Raw genomic sequence first — 9,673 nt, forward strand, 5'->3', positions numbered from 1 at the left:
TGGCCCTCGGGAATCCTGAGCACCCTGGACGGACACGAGGCACGCCAGGCTCCGTTTTATGGAAGGCTGGGTTTCCGGACGCAGGCGTTTACAAATGCCAGGAGAGGAGGAAGAAAGTGGAGCAGATCCAAATTCAGGCGCTGCACGCAAGGGTACAAGCGATAGAGCAACGAGAAGCAGATCACAACAAGCTACCCGCCTAAGCTTCCCCCGAAGCTACCCTGCCATCTTAGCGGAGAAGCAGCGTGGCTTCCATCGAGCTGCAGCAGCTGGAGCCTGTCTTCACGGCTCCTGCTAGCTACCCCGTGGACTTAATCACGGGGTCTCAAAATTGCCACCTTATGATGCAATGGAAGAATTTGAAAGTCAAGGCGACTGTTGGCTCTGTTGCATCTCCTGAACCTGGCGCAACTTTTCACTGTCGGCCGATTCCAGAAGGATATGCTAGGGTGATGGTGGATGAAATAACGGACGGATTTGAGGACCTCGAGCTTGACCACCCTACCGGTGAAGGGGAGACTCAGCTGGGTTCTTCTCTGAAGACTCCATGTCTATGGCGGAAGGAGCTCATCAACCTTCCGAACTGGACGCCTCCGCCTCCTCCGGCGAGTTAGGGTACTCTGCCTCCTCCTTCGGCGAGTGATTAGGGCACTCAGCCTCCTTTTCCGGCGCGTGGCGGCACTCCGCCTCCTTCTCCGCCTGCATCGGCGCGCCCGAGCAGCCAACCTACTCCTTCTCCGCCTCGCCAGCAAGGGCGGAAGAGACCCCGCCGCCGCTCCGGCTACTCCGGCGCGTCATAGTCCTCCTCCTCGTAAGCAAGGAAAGAAGACAGCCGCAGCCGCTCCGTCTGCTCCGGCGTCTAGCAGTACATCCAGAGGCGGGAGGCAATACAGATTCGGTCCTTCTCTGAAGACTCCAGAGAAGTTACCATACGAGAGGACCCCGGAGGAAAACGAGAAGATCGTGTGAGATGAAGTGAGGAACTTATTTGAAGGGGTGAAAGCAAAGAAGCATCCACCTCCGGAGGAGAAGGTAGATCTGGTGAAAGCGAAGCGCACTATGGAAGCCCTGAAGAAACCATCAAAGTCTCCGCCGAAAGGCAACTATGAGCACATTATTCAAAGGTCATTTATCAAAGCGGAGCAGTCGGGAAGTACTGTCAGTGATCAAAGGTTAGCGGAACGACGAGCTGCGGAAAAAATTGCCCAGCTCGGTGAACAAGCAAACCAATCGTCCCCGCCGCTCAAGGTGTCTAGCGATATCGTCGCTAACGATTCGAGGATGGTGCCCGATTATAACAATCTTGAAGATTACCTGCCCGACGATGTACATTATGAATTCTTGGAGGTGGAAGAACACAAATACGAGTACTAGAAGCCTCTCGTCAAAGATGAAAGGTCTCTAACAACGATGATGCGAAGGTTCCATGATTGGTACATGAAAACCTGCAGGGAGTCTGGGGGGATACTTTGACGCTGAGAGTTAAAGAGGAGCATGAACTCGTTGGAACTGATCTGTTGAATGTTTCATTTGAGGAGTTCTTCCAGTTTTTCAATCAAAGGGCCCTCGATAAATTAACGGTCACTTGCTACTATCTGTAAGTACTACTTCTGTCATTAAGTCTCTATATATATGTCAGCTCTTTCATTGCATGTATTTATAATTATCCTCCCTATATTATGCAGATTGAAGATCGCCGAATTGAAAAAAAGACAAATCGGTGATATTGGGTTCATTAACCCAAATATCATAGATGCATATTCGGTTGAATTTCAGAAAAGAGATACCAAGGCCAACTTGCTACGATCGTTGGTATTAAATCAAAACAAAGCTATAATACTCTTTCCTTACAACTTCAAGTGAGTGTTACTTTCTTGTGCATATTCGGTTTCCCTTATTAGTCGAGGTTACAGTAATGTAATTGATGAGTTATGCATGCGTGCGCAGGTTCCACTATATTTTCCTAGAGATTAAGCTCGAGCAGGGACTAGTAACCGTCTTAGACTCGAGATGAAAAGATCCCAAGGAGTATGCGGACATGACTGAAATTCTCGAGAAGTAAGTTAAATCGATCATTATCGCACCATATCGGCAACTTTGTTCACTTCCTGATAACAAGTAATTGTTTTCTTTGTCTGGCAGGGTTTGGAAAAAATTCACCTCAAAAGCTCCGGGACTGCCGAAGAAGCTGTAATTTAAACACCCGAAAGTAAGTACTACTAGCATGTTCCGCGCATCTCCTAGTGATTCAAGTGCTAGTTACATCAATACCATTTAGCATGCTTGCTTATTAGTTTGATTGACCTATATTTCTTATAAAGTGGTTGTGGCAGGAAGCCGGGAATAATTACTGTGGATACTACGTTTGCGAGTCCATCCGCCACACGACCTGTGAGCGGGCTACACTAAAAAACAATATGAAGTGCGTAAGCAATAATATTCAGAATTTAACTTTATTACCATATTTTGTGTTGAGTTTCATTCATTCATATATATGTATTGACCCCCTTCTTCAAATTAGATATTTCGGATGCGGGATGAACTCCTAGCACCAGATTGCATGCGAGGAATTCAAGAGGAATTGGCGGCATTCTTTCTTGACCACGTGATCGATAAAGACGGAGAATACTATGTGGACCCTGTGTTCATATATAATTAGGGGATTATATTGTAAGAGATCTTATATTGTATATATGTAGCCTGTAGCGTCGGATAGATATACGAAAACTTGTTGTTCGACCAATCTCTCGGAGAAGGAGAGGTCGATATCACTTCTCTCTGTATGCATATGTTCATGACAATCTTCTGTTTCCTTTATTTTTCTTACTAGCTAGCGTGTCGAGTGCTCTCTATACATATAGTACGTAGCGTCGACCAAGCACGGAGATAAGAGAGGACACTTCTCTCTATTAATTAATTAGCTACCTAACACAATATATGAAACACCTTAATTAACCATACAAAACCCCCAACCCCCCCCCCCCTCTTCAGAAAAAAACAAAAACCCTAACCCCTGAACAGCTGATGCGTGGATGCCTATTGGTCCCGGTTGGTGCCACCAACCGGGACCAAAGGGCCTCCTGCCTGGGCTCGCCGCACCGGCCACGTGGAGGCCCATCTGTCCCGGTTCGTGTAAGAACCGGGAGTAAAGGCCTAGAGCTTTAGTAACGACCCTTTAGTCCCGGTTCGGAAACCGGGACAAATGGCCCTTACAAACCGGGACAAATGGCCCTTTTTCTACTAGTGAGGGGACCACTATCCCCTCTCGCCTAGGCCATGGGCATCGATCCGCCGGACAGACATGACCACATGGGGGAGAGCACGACAGCCATAGGAGGGAACCAGTCATCCATGGCGAAGAGTCACCACCGGAAGGAGAATCCGGCGCCACCAGGAGCACCCAAAGCACACAGCTGCCTTCCCTCCTCCCCACAGACCCAAAACGGCGCCGCCGCCTGAACCAAAGTTGTGGGCTTTCACCCGGGTGCAGGGGAAGGGGGGGGAGGGGGAGATGAACCTCAACGTTGCCTTCAGGAAGGAGAGCAACGCTTGAAGCGCCGCCGCCGCCAGAGGCCAAGGGGTTACCCCGATCCAGAGCACCCCACTCCACATCCACTCAGCCAACAACCAGATCGGATCGAACCTGACATGGAGGAGGCTGCTGCAAGCGACGGGACACCGTCTTCAGATCTGACACAGAGGGACGCGGGGGCCCCGATGCACGAGGCCCAAGTCCACCGCTGCCTCGCCACCCACACAGTTGAGGGAAGGCGGCCCAACTCCAACGCCCGCCGCCCGCCGCTGGCACGGCGCCGCCCACACCACCAAGGCTACCGCCTGGAACCCTAGGTCCGCTCCCAGGGAGGAAGCGTGACCGAAGACCTCGCCGCCACCCTCACCGGCGTCCACATGGAGTTGCCAGGGCTACCTCCGGCAGTGGCAAGGGGAGAGGCGGAAGGGGGGGGGGGGTCTGGATCACCCTCGAGTCGCCCTGGGGGATGCAAGGGAGGTGGGGGAGGATTCGCGGATGTTTCAGATAAAACTTTAGTACTGAATTAGCAAATCCGATTAAAATAGAAGTAGGGGAAAGCTGAATATGCAAGGCAGGATAGAATAAGCTGCGCCATTTCTTCCTTCCGTCTCCCTCGGCGCGCACCGCAACCAACGGGCTCCATCCCTGTACGACGCACGGCATCCCAGCTCAACTGTGGATATCCATCCCGGCTCCCGCCCCCCGCACCATAAAAAACTCGCCGGCGTCGGCGGGCTCACGTCAAACCGCCCTCAATCTCACCGTGCGGTCGCCGCCAAACGCGAACTGGCAGACCGCAGGCGCCCGGCCACGTTGGCCAGATCCTCCTATAAAGAATGGAAATCCACCACAACCACGAATCGCCACTTTCTCCAGCAACAGTGATCCCCCGGTTATATTTCTCACTCCGAACCACGCCGCGCCGCTCTAGCCAGCTGCACCCTCGGCCGCCATGGCCCGCCTCGGCCTCCGGCGCTTTCCGCCGCCGATGCTCCTCCTTCTCCTCGCCCTCTTCCTCGTCGCGGCGGCGGCGGCGGGGAAGGGAAAGAAGAGGGGCGGCGGCGGGCTGCGGTTCCGGCGGGAGGGCGGCACGTTCAAGGTGCTGCAGGTGGCGGACATGCACTACGCGGACGGGCGGAGCACCGCGGTGCGAAGACGTGCTGCCCGAGCAGGTCGCCGGCTGCTCCGACCTCAACACCACCGCCTTCCTCTACCGCGTCATCCGCGCCGAGGACCCCGACCTCGTCGTCTTCACAGGTCCGACCCCCACCCATCCTCCTCCTCTTCCCTGCTCTGTTATTCGATTAATACTCCGATTGACTAGTGATTCGTTGGTGTCATGCATTCCTGGTTAATCCATGAGTTGGTGGAGTAATCCCCAAAGAATTAAGAAATCTGAAGCACGAGCTGCACTGAAATTGGGTCTGGGCTGGGCAGTCGCTCATCCGCTGGGGTTTCAGTTAATCGATTGGTCTGTCCATCCAGGACCAAGATGAAGATGAAACTGTCTGATTGATCACGACTGCGTCCACATGGAGCTAAAACACAAACAGGAAAGATACAAATGTAGCCGCCTCTGTGATTATCTCCAGGTTACTGTCTTCTTTTCGTCGTCTTGTTTCACGGGCGATCTCGGTGATGTTTCCAAGGCTGCAAATTTAGCAACCTATTTTTTTATTATCTTTTCAGAAACACCGAGATTACGGCATGTGCTAGCGATGATTTGTGCTACTATGCATTTGCAGTGATGGTGATTGCATACATAAGTTTGCTTTCAGTCATAGCAGGGCCATCTTAAAAGTTAAAAGAAAAGTCTTTCCTCTGAAAAATTGTGCATAGATAGAAGGGGCAGCCCGGTGCACGTAGCTCCCGCTTGCGTAGGGTCCTGGGATCACTTTGGTCTTTTGTACACAACCTTTCCCTGCGTTCTACAAGAGGCTGTTTCTAGGACTCAAACCCGTGACCTCTTGGTCACATGTGCATAGATAGCATGGTTCAAAGAAAAATGTGCATAGATAATTTCAACCTCAGTGTTTATTGGGCAGGTGACAACATCTACGGCGCGGATTCGACCGACGCGGCCAAATCAATGGATGCAGCAATAGCTCCGGCCATTGCCATGAACCTTCCCTGGGCTGCTGGGATTGGTAACCATGACCAAGAGGGTACCCTGTCACGGGAGGGCGTGATGCGACACCTTGTGGGCATGAAGAACACTCTTTCACGCTTCAATCCTGAAGGAGTAGAAATCGATGGCTTCGGGAATTATAATCTGGAAGTTGGTGGGGTTGAGGGAACACTGCTGGCTAACAAATCAGTGCTCAACATGTATTTTCTTGACAGTGGTGACTATTCTACCGTGCCATCAATCCCTGGTTATGGCTGGATCAAGGCTTCGCAGGAAGCTTGGTTCCGGAAAACGTCTTCGAGCCTCCAGGTGAATAAGTTAGCACTTTGTCACCATCTTGGTGTGATACTGAGTAGGTGGATGCTATTTTGCTATCAGCAACAACACAATAATTATCTGTTGAACCATATTAACTCTGCAAAATATTGTTGCTATTTATTCTCAAGACATAACTCAAGAAATTCATGCTATTTGAGAATAGATGATATATCAGTTTGCTGTTACTGCAGTTCCGAATACTGTTGGTTTCAAAATATTTTCTGGGTTAAACTGAATATAGAGATTTAAGAATACCAAGTTGTTTCCGTGACGACACTAGTATGGTAATCTCATTTTGTTGGTGCTGTGTACATATGTTTGTTACAAGTTAAAATAACAAAACTCACTGTAAAATGCAGAAAAACTACACGAATGAAGAACCCAGACAGAAGGAGCCGGCACCTGCTCTTGCGTACTTCCACATTCCATTGCCGGAGTTCAGCAGCTTCACGGCATCCAATTTCACAGGAGTGAAGCAGGAGGGCATCAGCTCGCCGTCAATCAACTCGGGCTTCTTTACCACCATGGTGGAAGCTGGAGATGTGAAGGCTGCCTTCATAGGACATGATCACTTAAATGACTTCTGCGGGAAGCTCACTGGTATTCAGCTGTGCTATGCCGGTGGGTTCGGTTACCATGCATATGGGAAGGCCGGGTGGTCGAGAAGAGCAAGGGTGGTGTCTGTGCAGCTTGAGAAGACGGAGACCGGAGAGTGGCAAGGAGTGAAGTCTATCAAGACATGGAAGAGGCTTGATGATCAACACCTCACCTCGATTGACTCTGAGGTCCTGTGGAACAGAGGCTCTAATGGTAAGACACTCACATATGCATGAGCATGATGCTATTTCTAGCATGCATAACAGTGCTCTTATGATATTTGGATGGATAATAAATGGTCCTCTCTCTTGTGGATTATGATAGATAGTATGAAATTACTGTACTGATCGAACAAACATGTTTTCAAAACCAAAACTTATGTAAGTGTTGCTAATTGGCAGGGAGGGGCAGCAAGGATCATGACAGAAGCTGAGTTCAGGATGGGGACAGCGAGTGAGTGATGCGTCCTACCTCTGCTCATCATGTGTGCTGTTGGTGCTCAGCTTATTACGGAGTCCGTAACCGTGTAAATGAAACAGATAGTACACGACATGTATACGCAAGTTCTCAGAGTTGTAATTTTTCACGTCATGAATAAAAAGGAGGATCATGGATTCAGTGTGATTCAGTACATATCTCACTCTTTGCAAATGGTCTCAGATGTCGAAAGATAATGAGAATACCGATGCTAACGAGACCTGTATCTTCTCTCATAAGTTTATTACTTGCAAGGGTGTTTCAACTGTTGAGTAAAAACAAGAACCTCATTGATGTGTTTCTAGCATCAACATAGATCTCACCTCCACTTCGCCACCAGATGCATGATAAGTTGGACGCAAACTGAACCATAATGCATTACCTGAGTGACAGGTTCAGAGGACTGAACTGCCAATTTCTTCAGTAAGTTCGAATTCAGACAACAAAGCAGGAAACTTTTGGAGCACAAAGGGGAGAAACTTGGAGCTATTCCAGATACTCCTGTAGGCCAACCAGGAACGCTGGCGGCTAGGGTTTAAACCCAATACATAGGTGATGATCCCCCAAGTCTCTGGAATAGTGGCTTTGTTTTGCATTTCCTTATTTAATATCCGGTAACGATTAGTCGCATGCATCTTTGAGATCCAACCGAGTCATTCTGCTCTGTAACTCCAAGAGTAGTGTGTGATTTGTTGAATTTTGTACCATATGTCAGTTTTTCAGAGAAAAAAAACTGCATTGAAATTCCTGTGGAGTTGAGTCTATCAACACTAGATACCTCAAATGGCTCTATGTGAGCTTGTTTTCTTTCCAAATCAGATACCACATTTCTTATGCAGAAGTTCTGCCATTTTAGTATATGTTCATTGCTCTCAGCTCCTATGTTCCTCAGTCTGCAGGCTTGCATCATTCTTCAGTCTTTTAGTCCTGAGATTTTAGTCATATTCAATCATACTTATGTCTGTCCTTAGTCTCTTGTTTCTTCGGACATATTCAGTTTACAAAATGGTCCATGGCTGGGTGTGATTGCCCACAGATTAGTATTGATCGTTAATCATCCTATTTCTGTGTGTATCCTATGTATAATCTTGGCATCGAGGAGATCTTTGTAGACGATCTCAATAAGGGTGGGGTCACCAAAGATAATCTCCTCTTCTTCTGGATTGCATGGCTTTGTGTCCAGTGGTAGCAGAACCCGGTTGGAGCATCGCTTGGCCAGGAGAAAAGGCGTTGCTGCGCCGAGAGGTTTCTCCACGACCAGAACATGGTATGCTGCCTCGTGGTTAGGACAATAGACCAGGTACATCCGAGATCTCAAAAATCCATTAATGTTGCAGAAATTATTATTGATCACTCTAGTTTTCTGTAGTCGATTGTGTTTGTGCAAAATTATCATGTTAATAAACCCCTTGAGGAAGACGATTGCTAGTAACCACAGGAGGTAACACAATGCATCCATTTTGTTCGAATGATTGTAATAATTTTTCACTAATCAAAACCTCATGTATAGTAGAAATTTCTGTAAAAATGACCTTGCAATACTGCACATTTTATTTATCTACTATCTTAAAAAAAATCCTACAAATTCCACCGCAATGCGCGGGGTATCACCTAGTTGTCCAATAAACTAGAGTTGCTTGAGCTAGCTTGCACTAGCGGTATGGGTACTTTAATACCATGGATTATTTTAACTAGCAAAAGAGCCCGTGCGTTGCAACGGGAGAAAAAAATTATAATCTCCAATGGCCATGATCACATTCTGCTGCATCACCATGATACACTATCACTCTCAATTTCGTGAAATCATGAAAAAAATTATAACTCCTGAACATTTTTTCAAAGTCAAGAACATTTTTACAAATTATTGAACATTTTATAAAATCAAGAACATATTATATCATTCGCAAACATTTTTAAAAATCGTGAACATCTTTTTAACAGTTTTCTTGAATCGGAGAACAATTCTAGAATGGACGAATAATGTTTTGGAAATTGTTGGAACAATTTTTAAAATTCACGAACATTTTTTTCAAATTCATGATCATTTTCCGAATCAATGAATATTTTATGAATAAATAAACTATTTTGTAAGTCATGAGAAATTTTTGAATTTTTAGGATATTTTTTCATTCATTAACATTTTTGAGTTGGCGAAATTTTTTTCAATTTCATTAAAAAAATTAATACACGAACTTTTAAAAATCATGAACATTTTTTGATTTTCCAAACATTTGTTTCCAAAATTTCGAACATTTTTTGAACAAGCAAACCTTTTTTTATAAAATCAAGAACATGTTTTGAAACTACAAATATTTTATGATTTATTAAAAATTTTATTTCAAAATTCTCATTTTAAAAAATGAAACTTTTTTGAAGTCTCAAATTATTTAAAGTAGGAAAAAACAAAACAGAAAAGAAAAAGTAAAAATAAAAAAAGAAATTTTAAAAACTGGCCGCCCGGATATGAGCCATCCCAAACGGGCGTTGTGCGTCTTCTCCCAGCGCGTAGAGCGCAGTATAGGAGGGCCCTACTACATGTGTCGGCTCAGGTGGAGGATTCCCCTATGTGAAACATTTTTTATCACTTATAGGTGGCATTGATGAGTAACATTTTGCAACTT

At 46.6% G+C, this 9,673-nt stretch overlaps 1 pseudogene; it reads left to right on the forward strand.

Annotated features, from left to right (window-relative positions):
* The first annotated feature begins 4,214 nt into the window (after positions 1-4,214).
* LOC125510112 lies at positions 4,215-7,208 on the forward strand (annotated as a pseudogene).
* Positions 7,209-9,673: the final 2,465 nt, after the last annotated feature.

This window comes from Triticum urartu, chromosome 5, assembly GCF_003073215.2.
Source record: "Triticum urartu cultivar G1812 chromosome 5, Tu2.1, whole genome shotgun sequence".
NCBI classification, from domain to species: domain Eukaryota; kingdom Viridiplantae; phylum Streptophyta; class Magnoliopsida; order Poales; family Poaceae; genus Triticum; species Triticum urartu.